Source organism: Petaurus breviceps, unplaced genomic scaffold (assembly GCF_028583685.1).
Source record: "Petaurus breviceps papuanus isolate PSGF00001 unplaced genomic scaffold, PetGlider_PUasm1.0 90847, whole genome shotgun sequence".
Taxonomy (NCBI): domain Eukaryota; kingdom Metazoa; phylum Chordata; class Mammalia; order Diprotodontia; family Petauridae; genus Petaurus; species Petaurus breviceps.
The window spans coordinates 1,173,637-1,194,585 of NW_027187360.1; the positions used below are offsets into that span (position 1 = coordinate 1,173,637).

Genomic DNA, 20,949 nt, shown 5'->3' on the forward strand with positions numbered 1-20,949 from the left:
AATTTTTTAAAAAGAAGATTATCAATAAAATTTTTAAAAAAGAATAAATAGGTGAAAAGACTTTATTAAAAGGAAACCAGGCAAAAATCGAGGCTTCATCTACTCATTTGTAGTCATCACTACCCAATCAGACTAGAGCTGTCTCTATGGGGTTTTCCTGATATGAATTGAAGCTTTCAGCTGACTTAATTTGGATGTGGTTGGGCCAAACTATCCCAGACATCATGCAAAAATTCCTGCAAAAGCTTCATTTAAGGTTCTAATTTAATACTTCCTGTTTTCCTCTACAGACTTGACTACCTCAGTGTTTCTTTTACACTTCTTTCTTCAACAGACCAATAGATGTTATTCATGAAGTTTGCCCAAACTTCAGCTTTCAGTCTAAACAAAAACACTGACAACTCAGTTGTTTCATCATCATTGATTTTCATCCTTTCTGAGATTCTTTGTAGGATTTGAAAGAAGCTCAGTGTGGTGGAAGGAGCCCTGGATTTGGGTTTGAATCATACCTCTATTACCTATTACTTGCATGTCCTTGAGCAAGTCATTTAATCTCTTTGAGTCTCAGTTTCCTCATCTGTAAAATGAGGGGGCTGGGCAAGATGATCTCTGAGGTCCCTTCCAGATCCAAATCTATGATCTTATGATTTTATGTGCAACTGGTTTTTATTCTTCTTTTGATTCTTTGATTCTTCTTCAAAATTTTATCCTGTGAAAGAAATACTCCTTCCAAGGACAATCTGTCCATTTAAGTTGGCCCAATAAACACACGATTGCATTGACATAACATGTAAGTCTCACGCTTACTAGAAATAAATCTTTGCTCTCTCTCTCTCTCTCTCTTTCTGTGTGTGTGTGTATGTGTGTGTGTGTGTGTGTAGGGAGAGAGAAACAGAGCAATAAGGTGATCCTAGACTCAATCAGGAAATTAGGGGGTGGAAATGTGACCCAAAAGGAAATGAAACGTGAAGATTACTGAATACTTGTAGCTACGTGACATATTTTACACCCCCACTTTCCACCCCAGTAATTAGGAAATCTAAATCTCAAGAATAATGGAAGAGGATGGTATACGTATACATCAGCCTATATATTTAGTATCCCTATGTGAGCTTCTTGCCCTTTAAAGGTCTGTATCCACATTTGCCACATTCTAACTCAATTTATCCTCTCTTCCAGGGCCAAAGGTAAATAATAGTTAAAAAAAATAACATGGACACAAACTATATTTATATAATAAGTAAGAGGCCTTTCTTCTAGAGAGGAAAGCTAGATCCACTCAGGAAGAAGCCATGCTTGAAAGGACCAAGTGTATCCATAGGTACTAGAAGAAGGGAGGTTATCTAAGAATGGTCAGAGGAAGAAGAGAGAAGCTGTTTATTCTGGTCAGGACATAATGAGATGGAAATTGGTTAATCTGACATAAAAAATACAAAGATCTGTTATCTTCCCAGGATATATGACAATCTCATTTGGATTATCAAAACATCCTGACCACTACACACCTTTGGTAATCCATGTAGGCATAAATATTATTTTTAGAAGGAACCTTGAATATGTTGTTAGAGATTTCAAAGTCCTAAGCAAGAAATTGGAGACCTTAGGAGAACAGGGGATTATTTTGTCACTGATGCTAATTGAAGACAGGAATTTCAGATGATAATGACAGATTTTCAAAGTGAACAGTTGGTTCAGAAGATGGTGCCTTAGATCAGCATTTATATTTCTGGGTTGTAGCTTTAAGATGATATTGATTTCTTCATTATGAATGGAGTGCACTTAATGAGGGCTGGTAAAAAGTAAATTTGCCTGTTATGTTAAGAATTCAGGTAAGAAGGTTTTCAATTTATAAAAGGGAAAGATAATTCTTTTTACATGTATAGACCAATGCAGATAATGACAATGTTAATTAGACAATAATAAGCATGAGAGAGAATAAAGAAATAAGAACACATACAGTGCCTGCTACATGCCAGGCATTTTGTAAATTGTAAAGCTAAGTGCTTTACAATCATTATCTCATTTAATCCTCACAACAACCCTGTGAGGCAAACATTATTACTATTCTCCTTTTTCAGTTGAGGAAACTGAAGAAAACAGAGCTTAACTGACTTGCCCAGGTTCACATAGCCAGTAAGTGTGAACTCAGATCTTTCTTGCCTTAGGCCCAGCCTCTCTCTACTGGACCTCCAAGCTGGAATAGCAGAAAAAATGACCAGAAATTCACAGGAACCAGTATCCAAGAAGAAAGACAACAATTCAACCTATAGCTTCAAAGTCTATATGCAAATGTTCAATGTAATAAACAAAATTACTCAGACATTCTAAAGCAAGTGTACAAATTTGAATTTATAGGATTTAAGGTAGAGATTGATATTTTGTGGGATGGGATCCTTGACTGAATGGAAAACTATGTCTTATTTAAAAGGAACAGAATAAATAGAAGAGGAAGTAGAATAGTATTATGTATTAAAAACATATAACCATATGAAGACAGCCAATAACCAGAAGGGAAAACCATGGGGAAAGAGCATTTAGGTAAAAACCAATATAGGAAAAAAATAGAAGCAAGATAGTTATGAGAAAATGCTCCACTATGAGGGCAAAAGATGGACATTCAGAAGGAGTTTAGGAAACATCACAAACCTGAGACAGAGGCATGATTTAGAGGTGATGAGGGACCTCAGTTATCCAGACATCTGCTAGAGCTCTTTCCTGTCAAAAATAGAACAGTTGAAAAACTCCTTGATTTTTCTTAATGTTAATTTCACTCTTCAAAAGATAGAGGAAATCAGGAGGGAAATTGCTATTCTGTAGCTGATTCTGACTAACAGAGAGTATCTGGTGAGGTAGAAAGTGTGAGAATCTTGAGTAGAAGTGACTATTCCAGCTTAGAATTTATGATAGAGAAGGGGAGGAAAGCTAGCTGGAGTCTCACACCTCTTCCCTCAAAGATTTTAGTTGAATAACTCTGAAATTCAGGGTTCAGAGGAAAAAGAAGTAGGATCCCATGATCCAAAATGCTAGAGAGGAAGTAAAACCAAGAAGAATGGGAAATTCTTCAGAATGAAATTCTAATGACAAACTCAGTTGGATTCCAATTAGAAAGGAGGAACATTGTCTCAAGAGATCAAAGTGAATTCACAGAGAACTCATTGTTAGATTTTTAAAAATTAATTTTATTTATTTGTTACATTTTTAGTTCCAAACAATATCCCTCCCCCGCTCTGCACCTGCACTAGAGAAGGCCACCAATTTGACACAGATTTATAAATATATGTAAAACTATACTATGTATAGTTCTAGTTATCAATAAGTTATTTCTCTGGAGATGAATAGCACCTTCCTTTATCATCCTTTGGAGCTGATTTGAGTATTTGTAATACTTGAAATAAGTAAGTTGTTCACAGCTGTTCTTTGAACAATATTGCTGTTGCCCTATGTAATGTTCTCTTGGTTCTGCTCATTTCACTTTTCATTATTTCATGCAAGTCTTTCCATATTTTTCTAAAATCAGTCAGCTCACCATTTCTTAAAGCACAGTAGTATTCCATCGCAGTCATATACCACAAATTTGTTTAGCCATTCCCCAATTGGTGGGCATGTCCTCAATTTCCAGTTCTTTGCCACTCCAAAGAGAGCTACTATCAATATTTAAAAAGAAATACAGAGGAAATAGAAGCAAGAGTAGCTAATTAGGGGATAGATACAAAAATGAGATACAGTGTTAAAATACCAGGATCAGGAGCACCAAGCTCAGAGTGAATTAAGCTCATGATGAATGTCAAAGATAACAAAAATAACTATGTGAGATGAGATCAAAGGAAGGATTGGATCAGGGATATGCTGATAACTGTTTAACAATAGACTCTCTGAAAAATACAGTGTACTTTTAAGTTTCCTTTGCATTAACATTTTTTTTTAAAGCAATTGGGGTTAAGTAACTTGCTCAAGGTTACATGGCCAGGTGTTTCCGGGTAAGTGCTAAGTGTCTGAGCCTGGATTCGATCCCCCACATCATCCCAACAATGGGGCCGGTGCTCTTACTCACTGTGCTACCTGGCTGCCCCTGCATTAACATTTTCTCCACCACTTTCTTAGGTCTAGACCAGAGGTTCCCAAACTTATTTGGTCTACTGCCCCCTTTAAAAAAAAAAAATTACTCAGTGCCTCCCTGGAAATCAAGTTTCTTTAACCCTTTAGTGGTTGAAAAAAAATTTGCATCATTTCTTTTTTTTTGGTCAACCATTTCTAAAAAATATAATTTTTTAAAAAATGATGCATCTTAAATTAAATAATTTCTTGTCAATGGGGGGTTCTGCATTGAAATTTTGATGATGCAATACTGTATCATGTAACCATATAGTATCATATTGTAAACAAGTCATTACACATACATATTCCTGCCAATGCATGTTGGACTTCCCAACAATGCACTATTTATTGACCTGCCAATACTTGCTTATTAAGACCTGATGGCAGACTTGACCATTGATGGATTTGAACTAGCATTTTGTGTGTTCATTTGGAAAATAATGTAATCCCTATGACTTTAACTCTATTACACAACAGATGAAATATATAAAACAGCTTTTTAAAATTCTTCTTTTTCCTTATTTATTTATTATATATCCACTGCCCCTTATTTTTGTTTAATGCCCCCCAATTGCACCTAAAGTTGCTACAACCCTCCCATTATTCCAGCACCCCCACCCCCACCCCTGGGGGCAGTATTATCCACTTTGGAAAGCTCTGGTAGATAATCAACAAAACAAATTAAGCCTTGATTTTAATTGTTTGCGGATTTCTAAGTTGTATATGCTCACATTAAAAATTTAACTAGGGGTGGCTAGGTGGCACAGTGAATAGAGCACTGGCCCTGGAGTTAGGAGGACCTGAGTTCGAATCCTGCCTCAGACACTTAACACAAAAACTAGCTGTGTGACCTTGGGCAAGTCAATTAACCCCAATTGCCCTTCAAAAAAGAAGCAAAAAAAAATTAACAACTATCTCTTTTGAGCTGGCTCCAGCACACCCCTGGATAATATCTTAACTTAGGGTGAATGGATTGATGATAACAGATAACAGAAGGAAAGCAGCACTACTCAATTCCTAATTTGCTTTTTATTTTCTCTGCTGAGGAGAATGATCTTTGGAATGAGAATGGAACAAAAATCATTAACAGGGAGTTGATGTAAGGGTTATGGGATTTAAAGATCTTCCATGCCCCATTGGACTTGCTGACGTAGCAGGAAGGGGCGGAGCAAGAGGAAGCGGAAGCCAAACTAGAGTTCCTGTGGTGGCTAGCAATGGCGGCGATGGTGGCAGCAGCAGCAGAGGCAGCGGCGGCAGCACGAAGCCCTTTTTGACTCAGCCAGAATTTCTGCTAAGGACTCCTGCTGAGAACTGCCAGGGGCCAGAGCTGCTGAGAGCATGCTTCCTGGATGCTGGGTGGTTGCTGTGAGTGGGGAGAGGAAGACCTTTGCCTGAGGTAGCCTGTTCTGTTTTAAAGGCTTGAGAATGTGGGTGTTTTCTACTTTATCTACCTGTGCCAATTTCATAACTACTCTGATGGCTTTCACTTTCTGGTTTTGGGACTCAGTCTTTTGTTATTTTAAAAAATTTTCTAGCTTATTCCCCCATATAGCAAGCCTGATTTATTTTGTGATGGATAATTATATCAGCATATCTGTAATTTCCATAGGCATTGTGAATATGGCATTGCTGATACAGTTGAGCTCCAAGAAAAGTGAAGATATGGTTAAGACAATAAATACCACATAAATTCCATCCCACAATACATTCAAGTCATCAAGTCTGGATGAATTAAATCACAAGATACTGAAGGAATTAGCAGAAGCAATTGCTAAGCCCCATCAATGTTCTTTGAAACATTTTCAAGAGGAGTGGAGTAAAAGCAGGAACTTGCTTGAACTTGTCCCCCAATTACCTCCAGTACCTGTAAAAAATGACTAAACAAATTTTAGAGCTGCAGAACCCACAAAATGACAGAGTGAAACAAATTTCCTGCTGAAGACATCTTGGCAGGCTGATAGGAAGGGTCTATCACACTGGGCTGGTAGCTGAGCACAGTCCTGCGTGAGCCATGTCAGCTCAGACTGGAGGCACAGTTTGGAGCAGACCTCAGGGGACTGAATTGTTGGCAACTGTGGCAGTTTCCAGACTTCTCAACCCACAAACACCAAAGAGAAAGTAGAAGTTCACTGGGGAATCTCTGTTGGACCTGGGTGAGAGAAGACTGTGGTCCAGCCCCTGCCCCTGGGGTGGTAGAGGTGGCTGCCAGTGGCAGTGGCAGGTGATGCTTCCGGAGCTCCAGGCCCACAGATGGTAAGGGGACTAAGCAACTGATCAGAGGGTAATTGCAGGAATCTCTTTGCTGACACTGAGGCAGGATTCTTTTGCTTTGCCCTGCTTGAATCTGGGTTACAGTCTTGGGTGGAGGTCCTGGGGAGGAGGAGGAGTGCTGGCGTGGCACAGCCTGTGACAGCTGTGGAGAGGGAGTCCTCCTCACAGTTCTGAGGCAGGTGCCTAGAAGTAGCTCTGACAACAGCTACACAAAACCCCAGAAATCTGGGACAGAGTACTCTCCACTCTGGAAGCTGAGTCCTATCTGGGCAAAGAGCTCAAAAGTCAAGTAATTGTAATGTAATGCCAAGGAAAGGCAACTTCCCAGGTTCAAAATACCAGCATAGGTGCTCTCTATTTTATTCAGTAACAAACCCAGAACAGAGAAGATCAAAACATGACATCATTCAAAATACAGCATTTACTAAGTGTGATTAAATAATCTCCAAGGCCTACCCCACCCCAGGACTTTCCAATCATTCAATCAATTACAAAGTCTCTGTTCCAAATACTTCTCCACCCCTAGGCTATACCTTAATTAAGTCCACCACAAAGCTCCTCTTCTCAAATGGAGATTAGTTTCCAAACATAAGTAAAATACATTCATTTGCTCAACCATAGAACACAAAAAGGTCAAAAGTTCCCCACCCCTGGATCACAATTGAATCTACCCCAGAGTTACATCAAGTTTAAACACAGCACTTAATACCCAAATGGAGGTCTTTTATTCATCTTGACACGAGGCAAGTTCTCAGCAATCTTAGTTCCTGGAGAGACAAGGCTTAGCAAGGCCATAAGATACATTGCCAGTCCCTTCATGAATTTATCCTCTGTCTGTAGAACAGCCCTAGAACCCCTGAACACATTAGCAAAGCCCTCTCCCAGGATTTCTGTAAACATACAACAAGAAAATCCTTCTTCAGGGCTTCTGAACCAACAGAAAGGCTCCCAGACCCCTGCAACAACAGTACTGTCCCTCACCAGTGGACAGTATTCATTCTGTCTGCAGGACAGTCTCCAGACCCCTGCAACAACAGTACTGTCCCTCACCAGTGGACAGTATTCACTCTCTGTCTGCAGGACAGTCTCAGGCCTTCTTAACCAAATGCCAGGTTCCAGGACTTCTTCAACAGGACAGTCTTTCACCAGTGGACAAATCTGGCAAAATAACATCAAAACAGACAGACAAAGTACCAGCAAAACAGCCATGTCTCCTCAGTCCTTGGCAGCTCAGGGGGCAGGTCTCAAAAGTCAAGGGCAATTCAAAGCGGCCACCAGCAATCCTCTTAGTCTCTCTCTCTCTCCACGAGGTGCTGCTTCCAAAAAAGATCTTCCGCCTCTCTCCAGTGTCTCTCCAAATCTACATCACCAGCTCCTCCCACTTCAGGACTTTCTTTTCACATCAACAAGCCCATCCCACAGGTGGGATTAACAAACTCTGGGTTTTAATACAATCAATTTGAAAACCAAGCCAATACAGGGGAATCTTTAATTGCCATTACTATCACAGTAATTGACTGGGAAAATGAGCAGAGGAAGAGAAATCAGACTATAGAATCCTTTTTTGGTGACAAAGAAGACCAAAACATAGAACCAGAAGAAGACAACCAAGTCAAAACTCCTGCATCAAAAGCCTCCAAGGAAAAATATGAAATCTATTCTAGAACAGAAGAGGTGCTTTAGGACCTATGAAGGGCAAATGTTGTATCAATTTTCAAAAAGTGGAAGATAATGAAGTCTGCAAACTACAAGCCAGTGATTTTCTTTTATTATCTGGTTTTTTAATTTTTAATTAATTAATTTTTAGTTTTCACCATTCACTTCTGTAAGATTTTTAATTCCAAATTTTCTCTCCCTTTCCTTCCCCCACTCCAAGATGCTGTGCAATCTGATACAATAAGCCAGTGATCTTGACCAGTTCTTGTCAAAATTCTAAACTGCATTTTTTTTTGAGGTAGTCAAGTGAGTGACTTGCCCAGTGTCACAAAGAGAACAAGGCCAGATTTGAACTCAGGTCCTCCTGATCCAGGGCCAGTGTTCTATCTATTGCACCACCTAACTGCTCCTCTAAACTGTATTACTGAAAGGATGAATTGTGTACATTTAGAAAGGGAATAAGTCATGAAGAGCCAGCATGACTTCATCAAGAATAGGTCTTGACAGACAAACCTTCTTTTCTTTTCTTTTTTTTTTTTTTTAACAAGTTTCCTATCCTGGCAGATCAGAGAAATGTGGTAGCCATGATATACCCAGAGACCTCAAGCAAAGCATTGAACAAATTCTCTCGTACTAGCTTTGTGGACATGATGTAAGAATATAGTCTGGGTGGTAATCTAAGTAGACAGATTCAGAAGTGGTTGAATGATTGGGTGCAAAAGGTAGTCTTTAATAAATTGATGCCAACTTGAAAGGAAGTCTCTGCTAGAGTGCTTTAGGGATCTGTCTTCAGCCCTAGGCTGTTTTAGATAAAAGTTTGGGCCTCACACTTATCAAGCTGTAAGGGTTATGGGATTTAAAGATCTTCCATGCCCCGTTGGACTTGCTGATGTAGCAGGAAGGGGCGGAGCAAGAGGAAGCGGAAGCCAAGCTAGCGTTCTTTCGGTGGCTGGCGGTGGTGGTGACGGCGGCAGCAGCAGAGGCAGTGGCAGCGCGAAGCCCTTTTTGAGTTAGAACTGCTAAGGACTTTCTGCTAAGGACTCCTGCTGAGGACTGCCAGGGGCCGGAGCTGCTGAGAGTGCGCTTCCAGGACGCTGGGTGGTTGCTGTGCGTGGGGAGAGGAGGACCTTTGCCTGAGGTAGCCTGTTCTGTTTTAAAGGCTTGAAAATGTGGGTGCTTTCTACTTTATCTACCTGTGCCAATGTCATAACTACTCTGATGGCTTTCACTTTCTGGTTTTGGGACTCAGTCTTTTGGTATCTTAATAAATTTTCTAGTTTATTTCCTCATATGGCAAACATGACGTATTTTCTAATGGATAATTATATCAGCATATTTGTAATCTCTATAGGCATTGTGAATATGGCATTGCTGATACACAAGCTGTGAAAGATAGGTAACATGTTGGATGACAGAGTCAAGATCCAGAAGACTTTGACAGGCTGTATCAATGGGCCAGATCTATTAAGGTTAAAATTATTAGACATAAATGTAAAGTCTTATATTTGTATGAAAGAAATAATCTTTCTAAGTACAAGATTGGGGAGGCATGACTAGACAAGAGTTCCTATAAAAAAAATTTGAGGGTTTAAAGTGGCCTACCTACTCAGAATAACTCAATGATGTGACATGGTGGCCAAAGAATTTAATATGACATTGTTTTTTATCAACAGAAGACAGCATCCAGATCGAACAGTCTCACTGTACGATGCTCTGAACAGAGCACAGTTAGAGTACCACACTCAGTTCTGGCTACCATATTTTTGGAAGGATATTGACAAGCTGCAGTGTATCCAAAGGTGTATGTTAGGAGGAGAGTGGAGACCATATCATACAGTACAATGATCAGTCAAAAGAACCATGGATATTTAGCCTGGAGAGAATGCTTGGGAGGTATGGACATAGTTACTACCGTACCTCTAAGTATTTGAAGAGCTATCAGTTGGAAGAGGTTTGGCTTCAGAGGGAAGAACTTGCAGCAATGGGTGGGAGTTACAGAAAGGCAAAAGGAAAACCTCCTAGTGAAAAAGAGCTGTCTGAAAGTGGAATGAGTTGTTTTGGAAGACAGTGAGTATCCCAACATCTTCAAGAGAAGCAGTACGGCCGCCTGTTGGGAGCTGCCATTGGAGAGATTCTTGCTCAGGTATCGTTTGGACTTAATGCTGTCCAAGATCTCCTGCAACACTGAGGTGGGATGGAATTTTCTATAAGGACTCACCCAATTCTGGATCTCTCTGACTCTCTTCTAGAGCCCTGTCCATCCAGGAGCTGAGCAAGCACCCAGGAAGAGGCACACATGCCACCCTTCGTGATGCTACATTATCAGCTGCAAGCATTTAAATAGGCTCCTACCATCTTCCAAGAAGTCAATTCAATCTTTAATTCTTGTCCTATCCTTCCTTATTTTCGACAAAACAATGGCTCTTGTTGACAGATAATCGGGGGGGCTCAGGGGCTGAATGATTTCACATGGCACCCTGGCAAGGCCAGTGTGTTTGGAGAGAGATTTTGTGGCTGGGAGGATTTTCATCACTTCTCAAATCATACAATGGAAGAGACATGATCCAATGTCAGGGACACTCCTAAGATTTTTATACTGTTTTCTCTACCTATTATTGCAAAACAAAGGGAATTACTGGATGATCTTTAAGGTCTCTTCCAGTTCTGTCATTCTATTTTGTATACTCCCTTTCAGCTCTACTCCAATATTCTATTTTTTATTCTAAGATCCTTTTCAACTCTGATATTCTGTAATTTAAGCAGAACCATAACCATGGCAAAGTGACTGGTGCTTTGTCAAAGGGTCCTGACAGTATTTCAGCTCAATACTTGGCTAACAAGAGAAAATTATTTAAAATAGAAATCTCCCGGACTTCAGGCTGGTGTGATTCCTCCTTTTCCCAGTTCCCCACCCCACCCTGGAGTAGCAGTCCTCCCCCCCTCCCCAGCAGCCTTTCATCAGGGCCTGGAGTTTGTTTCCCTTGCCGAAGGACAGAGAGTTCTCCTCTCCTTACTCCTGCTCCCCCAGTTGAAAAAGCATTACTTGTTATTTGCTTTGGATACAAAGATTCCTAGTTAGAGTTTTGATTCTAAGGTTTCCTCCTGTTCTGATGCTCTTATGTTCTAAAATCTCTTTCTGCTTTATCTATGTGCTCAAAGCTGCCTTCCAGTTCTAACATTCTAAGACCTTCTGAATTCTCCCTTAACACTTGCCACTTAAGGGGAGGCCTTGGCTCTGGTTTTGGATCTAGAAGGCCTTTGCCTCCAATGGCTGTCAAAAATGCCTCCTGTGGGGCAGCTAGGTGGCATGGTGAATACAGCATCGACCCTGAAATCAGGAGGACCTGAGTTCAAATCTGACCTCAGAAACTTGACACTAGCTGTGTGACCTTTGGCAAGTCACTTAACCACAATTGCCTTACCTTCCCCCTCAAAAAAAAAATGTCTCCTGAGTATTAGCAACTTTAATTAATGGTTGGGAATTTCAGAATTCGAGCTTTAGAGAAGTCAACTTGCCTAAGGCCATGTAAATAAAAAGTATTGGAAGTTGAACCCAGGTCTCCTGATTTCCTGTCCTGTGCTCATTCTGCTATACCATGCTGACTATAGTACCCAAATTCTCCAAGCAATTCCCAGTCTACATATGTGTTGTATCCTCCAAATTCCCTTGTCTTAAGACAAATGCTTGCAAAACATTTTCTTACTTTCCCCTTGAAACAGTGTTATAGCTTGGGGTCAGGTTTCTGGGATATCCAAAAGCCTGTTTAGCCCTTGGTTGTAGCTGCAACAATGTAAACGGTACATTTGTTAGGGTTGGGGGGAGCAGTAAAGAGAGAACAATACCAGTAATCAAATCAACAGCAAACAATGAAATTAAGTCTTAAAAAATTAAAAATTGATTCTAAATATTGGTTTGAGAAAATAAGGCTTAATTAGAGGCAGATGAGGAAATGGTGGAATACTTCAGTGTGAACTCTCAAGGGGACTTTGGGAATCTTTTAAAGTTCTTAGAGACTGAGGTCACTGTTTCTTAATTAGGTCTAATTTCTCACTTCCAAACCTTGGCACAGAGCATTGATCTACTTGGTCCTTTAAGCCTTTGGCTTAAAATGGAACCACAAAGAAGGCTGAGAAGAGAGGCTGCTTGCCAACATAGTACCTTCTCCTCCACTAGGAGGGGTCAGGTAGGCTGATAAAGCTGTGGAGGAGTGATTGAGACGTAAGTAAAGCGCCCCCACCCACAACTCTGTGACATCAAAAAAGCTTTCCTTAAACCTGGTAGGAGTCTTTATCTGACTTACTTCAGATTGGGGGTATTTTAAAGGTTCCTGGGGTCTGTGGATGCATTTGAAAAAGGCTCCCGCTATTATGTGAGAAAAGCCATTTAACTATTCATACCCTTTAACCCAGTAATCCCATTGCTGGGTACAGTAGGACCTTAGGGAGATCAAAGTCAGAAAGGAAGGTACTGGACAGACCAGAATATTCATTGAAGCATTTTTTTTGTGATAGCAAAAATTTGGAAATGAACTGGGTCTTCACTGATTGGGGAATGGCTCAATATCTTTCTTGTTCTTCCCCTTAGTTAAAGACAACGAGTATTTATTAAATATCTGCTGTGTGCCAGCCACTGTGCTTTGTTCTGTGAAATTGAAAGAAAAGCCAGTCTTTGACCTCAAGGAACTCAGTCTAATGGGGGAGACAATATTCAAACAACTAGTATAAACAAAATATAGACTGGCTAAATTAGAGATAATCACAGAAGGAAAGCTCTAGCTCTAAGGGGGATTGGGGAAAGCTTCTGGTTGAGGGGGACTTTAGCTGAGTTTTGAAGGAAGCCAGGAGACAGTAGGAGGAGGGAAATCGTTCTAGGCATGGGGAATTGCCTGAGAAAATGTTTGAAGTTGGAAGGTGGAGTGTCTTGTTGCAGGAGCAAGCAAAGAGGACAGTGTCACAGGATTGCAAAATATGTGGAGGGTAGAAAAGTGTAAGAAGATTGGAAAGATGATTTGAAAGACTTTAAATGTTAAAGATTTTTATACTTTTAAAAAATATTTTATATTTAATACTGTAGGTGATGGGCAGGGGCTGGAATTGATTGAATGGAGGGGAGAAAGTAGGCAGGTAGGGGATGACATGGTCAGACTTCTGCTTTAAGAATATCTTTTTGTCAGATGAATGGTGGATGGATACATGAGTGGGGAGAGATTCAAGCAAGGCAGGGAGATGGCCCAACAGGCTAGCACTTTATGGTTTACAAAGCACATTTCATGTCTTTTGCTTCCCCTCCTGCCCTTTTTTATCATAATAGTTTTTTACAACAGCTGAGCAATTTTTGAAAGCTAAAATAACAATAGCTCGGTTTTATATTACTTCACAGTTTACCAACTGCTTTCCTTACAAACCCCTAAAATGTAGCACAAATGCCAGTATTTTTAATCCCCATTTCACAGACTGAGGAAACAGTCTAAGAGAAAGTAAGTGGCCTGTTAACATCACCCAGCTAAGAAGTGGCAAGACTGACAGAACTCTTTTCACTTCCAATCTGGAGCCATCTTGCCTCTCAGAAAGAAAGAGTCCTCCATTTTTAGAGGGGAAAAATGAAAAGGTGGGAAATACCAAATGATGTCTTGCATCAAGTTCAAAATCAAACACTTCTGACAAGCTAGTGATCATAGAATACTAGGCTGAAAGGAATTTTCGAAATCATATAGTTCAACCTCCTGGTTTTACAAAAAAACCCAAAATCAAACCAAACCAAAACTCAAGCACAGAGAGGGGCAGGGTGGGGGACTTACCCAAATAAACTAGTGATGAAGCTAATACCAGAATCATGGTCTTCTGGGTTCTTGCTGATATGCTATCCCATGATCACTAAGCCAGCCACTCCATTTCTTTCTTTTTTTTTTTTAACTTTCTAATGACCTCATTCTACTGTGTAAATACAGTTTCAATATGTGTGAGGTTGGTAAAAGACCATTACAAAACTTACAACCCCCCTGAAAGCTACATTAAAATCTCAACTTACAAAAGCTGAGAATGTATTCCTCAAAATAGTCTTCTATCAATCAGTGTGGTACAGAATATGATACTATATTAGTTTCACTTAAATGAACTGTAATTAGTCTGATTTTCTTGTCTGCATGACTCCTCTTAATTTTCAGAAGTTCTGATTCCAATGGAGGTCATGCACAGAAAGCTGAATGCATTTAGCTATTTAGATGCTTAAAAGGCAGCAAAATCAATCACTATATTTTCATTTTACTAGAGTGGGATAACATGACATTTTAAGGATAATTTTGAGACAGATGAAGTCATTTTGGGACCATATATTGTCAGAGCTAGAAGGGACCTTAGGACATAGAATGTTAGTACTGAAAGAGACCTGGGAACATAGAACGTTAGAGCTGACTGGGATGGATCTTAGAATACCGGGTGTTAACACCAGGAATGGCTTTAGAACACAGAATTGAACTGGGAGTTAGCTAGATCTCTCCCAGTTAGAGACAGAGCAACTTCAGGACATAAAATGTTAGAACAAGAAGGACCTTTAGTACATTAAATGTTAGGTCTGGGAAAGACTTTAAGAGATCATCTAGTCTTTAAATATTATTGTTTTGTTAGCTGATATTTCTATAGAATTTAAAGATTTACAACACTCCTAAGAGGCTGATGTTGGGACTGTTATGATTTCTAGTTGATAGGTGAGGGAAACTAAAAAGTCAGAAAGAGAAGTGACTTGCTCAGCTTTTTAGTAGCATATCCAGAGGACAAGAATACAGTTCTTCTGACTCTTAGCCAAGTGTTCTCACCACTTACTTAGGGGTGTCTTTGTCCCAAAGTGGAGAGTGGCTACTCTCACCTTGAATGCTTCAGTCATTTAAATTACAATTCTTTTGCAAGGTCTTTCCCATACCAAATGTCTTTCACAGGCTTTGTTGTAGGTCTAAAGCCTTAACATCCATTAAAATCCAATGCAGGGAAGAATAATTAGCAAGTTGGTGAATTGAGATTCTATTTAAATATTTGTAGCCAAAACTAAATCTTTGGTTTTTGAATAACAAGTTTTTAAAGCTTTTTGACTTTAAAGCTTTTTTTTAAGCTTGCTTATCTATCATCTATCTATCTATCTATCTATCTATCTATCTATCTATCTATCTATCTATCTATCTATCTATCTATCTATCATCTATCTATCTGTCTATATTTTGGTCATAGATAATTAATTTTATACCGAGGAATAAACTAACAAGGACGAAGACATTGGCTTTACTGATACTATCTCAAGTCGTGGAAATAGAGCTAGGAAAGTTGCATGATCTTATTCTGTCACCTTTCAGTGAAGTTTCTGAAAAATAGACTTAACTCAGAAATTTAATGGAGAGGAAAGAGGAACCTGTCCTCATTCTCTTCCATCTCAATTCTCTTCCCCACCCCCACTTGCTCCTCTACAGCTGCTAGCCCAGGTGTCACATTAAGTATTCTGGGTGGGGGAGGGAAGGAAGGCATTCTAGGGGCCCCACTGTGCTCCTTAGAGATCACAGCATGATAGCTTTGGAGAGTGGGAGGAGACCTTGGAGATTATCTCATCTAACCCTTACGTTTTATTGTGGTAGGCCAGAGAGGGGAAGTCACTTTCGGAAAGTCACATAGCTAATCAATGGAAGGCAGGGATTCCAATCCAGATTACTTGGAAAATTTAACAGCCAGATTTACATGCAGGGGAATGAACATGTGTCAGTCATCATCATGTCTCCCATTTATAGAGCACTTTAACATTTACAAAGCACTCTTTTCAGGATAACCCAGTTAGGTAGGTAATGTAATTATTATCTCCATTTTACAGATGAGAAAACTGAGATTTAGGAAAGTTCTAGGTAAATCAGCTACTCAGGGTCAAAATTCAAACTCCATTATGCTGTACTACTTCTCAAGGTTCAGGAAGCAACAGATACCCCTTCATTTATGTCCATGTTTTCAGTTCACCCTTCCTACTAGACTGTAGACTCCACCAGGAAAGTGACTGATCTCATTCATTTTTCTATTCACCAAAGGCATATAATCAGGCCTTTTAAGTATTTGTTGAATGACAATAACTGGATGAATGATGAATAATGACAGCTAACTTTTAAAAATATGAACTCATTTGAGCCTTACAGCAATCTAATAAGTGAGATAGGATAGGGCAAGCATTATTACCTTCATTTTACAAATGAGGAAACTGAGTCTTGGAGTGGTTAATTGACCTAAGGTGGTTGATGTCAGTGGTGATATTAGCTCACATTTCTAAAATGTGATTCATAACAATCCTGTAAAGCTGGAAGAGCAAATATTCTCTCTGTCTGTCTCTGTTTGTCTGTCTATCTATCTAAGCAACTTGGTGGCACAGTGGATGGAGTGTCTGGAATCAGAAAAACTTACTAGCTGTGACACCCTTGGCAAACCCCTTAGACTCTACTTGCATCTATTTCCTCATTTATAAAATGGGGATGATAACAGCACCTATCTTTCAGGAGTTCAATGAACATAAAATTATAAAATAAAATACTATTTGTAAAGTGCTTTGCAAACCTTAAAGTGTTAGATCAATCTTTGTTATTGTTATAATGATGAAGATGATGATGATGATGATAACGACCACAGCGTTATAGGGAGCTCCTGGTGAGGAACTACTCTAACCAAGGCAGGTGGGAAATTGTTTCTCGGTTTATAATCTTAGAGGCCTGACCCTAGCTAAGTAACTGTTCCTTGGTCATATAGCTGGTACAGAGAGTCAGAAGAAGGATTTAAAAACAAGTCTTTCTGATTCTGAGGCTATATTCTCTATGCTAGGCTGCAAGTATTACTCTCCTTGTTTTAAAGAGAAGGAAACAGACTCAAGAGACAGGAAACAGTTTGATCAAAATCACAGAGAGCCGGTCAGAGCTCAGAGAGGAGCCTACCTTTCTTGGCTCCTCCAAGATTACATAAGATCCCAGGTTTAGAGTGGGAAGAGGCCCTACAAGCCAGATGAGAGAAGCAAAGCTTAGGGAGGTTTACGTGACTTGTCCAAAGTCTCCTAGGTGACAAGATGGCATATTGGACACAATGTCAGAGCTAAAATGGATCTTATACTACTGACCATTAGGGGTGGATGAGATCTTAGAATATTGAATATGGAAATTTGGGAGTCAGAAGAGACTTTAGGACAAGAGTATTCGAGCCAGAGAAGGTCTTTGAACATAGAAAGTCAGAGGCAGAAGGGCACTAAAAACATAAGACACAGAATGTCCGAACTGAAAGGGACCTTAGGACACAGAATATTAGAGGTGAAAGAGATCTTAGAACACTGAATATGAACAGTAGAGCTGAAAGAATTAGAATCTAGAATGTCAGACCTGAAGAGGCCCTAGAATATAGAAATTCAAGAGCTGAAAGACCCCTTTAAGACCATCTAATAAAACCTTTCATTTTATTTTATTGGAAGCAATTAGGGTTAAGTGACTTAACCAGAGTCACACAGCTAGTAAATGTCTGAGGCTGCATTTAAACTCAAGTCGTCCTCAGGGCTGATACTTATTTCCTGCTGCTCTCCTCTCATTTTACAAAGGAGGAAAGTGAGGCCCAGAGAGAATTATTTCCTCTGGTCACATAGAGAGTTAGTGACAAAACAGTTCAGAAGTGTCTCTGTTGTTTTTTTTTTAACAATGCATCATGTGACCAGAAATCCATATAGTTCTAAGTCCATATAATTTTTTTTTTATAATTACTAATTAATCCAGTCAATGAAAAAAAACAAACATTTAAGTGCCAGCTGCCTTTCAATTACTGTGCTAAGCCCTAGGGGTCCAAAGACAAAAACAGTCTCTGACCTTAGAGAACTTATCTTCTATGGAGAAAACAACATATAATCACCTAGATAAATATAAAAGATTTGGAAAAGTTAGTAAAAGATAATTCTTTTGTAGAGTAAGGAAAAGCCCCAGTAACTGGGGGGATCAGGAAAGGCGTAAGTAGGAGGTGGCACCTGGGCTGAGCTTTAAAGGAAACAAGAAATTCTAAGAGGCAGAGGCAGGAAGAGAGTACATCCAGTAATGGACATCAACTTGAACAAATGCACAGAGGGGAAATAGAATATCATATGTGAAGAACAGGAAATAGGTCAGTTTGGCTGGTATATAGAATGGATAGAATGCTAGTTGTAGAGTCTTTCTGAGTTTGAACTCTTCCTGAGTTCAAATCTGGCCTCAGACACTTAGTAGCTGTGTGACCCTGGGCAAGTCACTTAACCCTGCTTGCCTCAATTTCCTCATCTGTAAAATAAGTTGGAGAAAGAAATTACAAACCACTCCAGTATCTTTGCTAAAAAAAACACCATTTGGGGTCACAAAGAGTCAAACACAACTGAACAACAACAAATATATTTTAAATCCGCAGAAGTAGGCAGGAGATAGATTGGGAAGGACCTCAAATGCTAAACAGTACAATGTACAATTTTTCCTAGAGCAGGGATTTTTAATTGTTTTTTGTCATAATCCTCTTTAGTAGTCTAGTGAAGCCTATGGATCCCTTCTCAGAATAATATTTTTAAATTCACTAAATAAAAGCACACAGAATTACAAAGAAATAACAATAACATTGAATAAGTTATCAAATTATAAAAAACTCCAAAAAACCAAGATCACAACCCCCAGTTTAACAGCCTCTGGCCTAGAGGTGGTTAGGAGACTTTGGAGCTTTGTGAGCAAGAGAATGACATCATCAGATCTGTGCTTTGGAAATATCACTTGGACAATTGTGTGAAGGTTAGATTGAAGAAGAGAGAGAGATTCTAGGCAGGAAGGCTAATTAGGATGATCCTCAGCAAGAGTCAGTTCCACAATAGGAGCAGCAGGTAGGTGGTAAGTCCTCACTATCCTTCCAGCCTACCTTCATGCTAGCTAATTAAGTACAACAACTTTTCCTGCTAGAAATCTCAGAATGATCATTAACATCATCATAATACAGGTAAGCTGTATCTGGCCTGCAGGTCAAATGTTTAATGTCAAGGACTGGAAAAACTAGTGCAAAAAGCAGGTGTGAAAGATGTGCACTTGGGGGTGGCCAGGTGGCACAGCCAGTAAGAGCACCGGTTCCAGTGTCAGAACGACCTGGAGATCGAATCCTGGGCTCAGACACTTAGCACGAACCCAGAAACACCTGGCCTTGTAACCTTGAGCAAGTTACTTAACCCCAATTGCTCAGGGGCGGCCAGGTGGCTCAGGGAGTAAGAGCACCAGCTCCAGTGTTGGGATGACCTGGAGATCGAATCCCGGGCTCAGACACTCAGCACCACACCCAGAAATAACTGGCCGTGTAACCTTGGGCAAGTTACTTAACCGCTTAAAAAAAAAAAAAAGATGTGCACTTGAGTGTTTCCTTGTAGGATGAGTAAAATTTGAATAGGGAGAGAGTAATAGGGAGGCTGTTCAGAGATGGACAGACAGTCCATCAAACACAAACTCAGGAATGAGTACTGGATGGGATAACTGAGGAACTGATTAGGGAGGAGGGGAGAGGGCTTGTGTAGGAGGCCAAGAGTATCTGTCCAGCCCAAGTCAGTGGGAAGACAAAGGTAAGCTGAACTACTGGGAAAGTGGAGAAAGGAAAAAGGGCATTTGGAGAAATATCTTTGTTGAGACTCTTACCCAGAGCTCAGAGGCAATCGACAGACAGGAAAATAACCCTCAGGGAGATATTAGAAGCATGCACCAAATTCTCTCCAAAACTTAGAGGCAGATTAATCCTAAATCCTGTATTACAGGAATTTAGCGGATGATCTACCACCCCTTGTACTTTTCTCCCATTTCTGGTCATAGTTTTCCGTTCTGCCTCATTTCTCCTCCCTTTAACAGATAAAACAGTAAGTCTGGCTCCATCAATCAGACAAACAAACATTTATTAAACGATGACTATATTCGTCATCTGTAAAAGGCGGGATGCACTAGAGAAGGACATGACAAACCACTCTAGTATCTTTGCTGAGAAAACCCCCTGTTCAGGTCCATGGGATCACAAAGAGTCAGACACCACTGAAGGATTGAACAAATCTGCTAGGCAGAGTACTAGGAGTAACAGTGAAACGATATCAGCCTTCAAGGAATAGCAGGGGAGGATATACAAAATATATGGGAAATCGATACAAAGTATTTTGTAGGGGGAAGCATTAGCTGTGGGGGGATCAGGAAATGCTCCCTGTAAGAACTGTCACTTGAGCAGAGACTATAAGAAACCTAGAGATCCCAAGAAATGGAGATGAGGAGGGAGTACAGGCCACGAGATGACAGAAGATGTCGGGTCTGAGGAACAACAACAAAAAAATAAGGTCAATTTGACTGGACTGAAGAGTGCCCCCAAAGGGTAGCAATGTGTGAGAAGATTGAAAAGCTAGGTTGGGTCCAGGTTTTGAAGGGCTTTATTTACATGTCAGACAGAAAGGAGTTTATATTTGATCCTAGGGGTAATAAATAGGGAACCGTTGGAATAGGGGAGTGTTGTAGTCAGGCCTGTGTAGCTTCAATCAACTCCCTAGCTCCTTCCACACTGCTCAAGTCTATTTTCTTCCCTCTTTTCATTCCCAACAGTGCAACTAAAACACATGCCAACAGAAGATGATCCAATCTTCTACTTGACTGAGAAGATTGGGACCATCTGGCTTCAAGGCTCTCTTCCTCATCAGCATCACTGACTGTACCTTGTCCTTTCCTTTAGTCATAGAGGGAAAATCACTCCTCCCAAAGGCTAATCTTTTTACCTTCTTTTAATATGTAAAGCAAATATTTATATATCAAATCATTTTCCTATTCCCTTTCATTGTTGAAAGTTATGTGTAAAGTGAATATTTATATATTGGGGGAAGGGAATAACCATTCGTGGTTATGTGGCAGACATGATTAACACTTTACAAAT

General features: G+C 39.9%; 1 protein-coding gene and 1 long non-coding RNA gene across 3 annotated transcripts in view; both read right to left on the reverse strand.

The window, feature by feature from the left end:
* The window catches only part of ZMYND8 (zinc finger MYND-type containing 8), a 540,997-nt gene that overhangs the window by 200,714 nt on the left and 319,334 nt on the right, over positions 1-20,949 (reverse strand). The window lies entirely within an intron of this gene.
* Positions 6,696-7,864, reverse strand: LOC138149581 (uncharacterized). Its single transcript, XR_011165357.1, has 2 exons — positions 7,399-7,864; positions 6,696-7,365 (listed from the first exon to the last, which is right to left on the reverse strand). It is a non-coding gene; the product is annotated as an uncharacterized lncRNA (long non-coding RNA).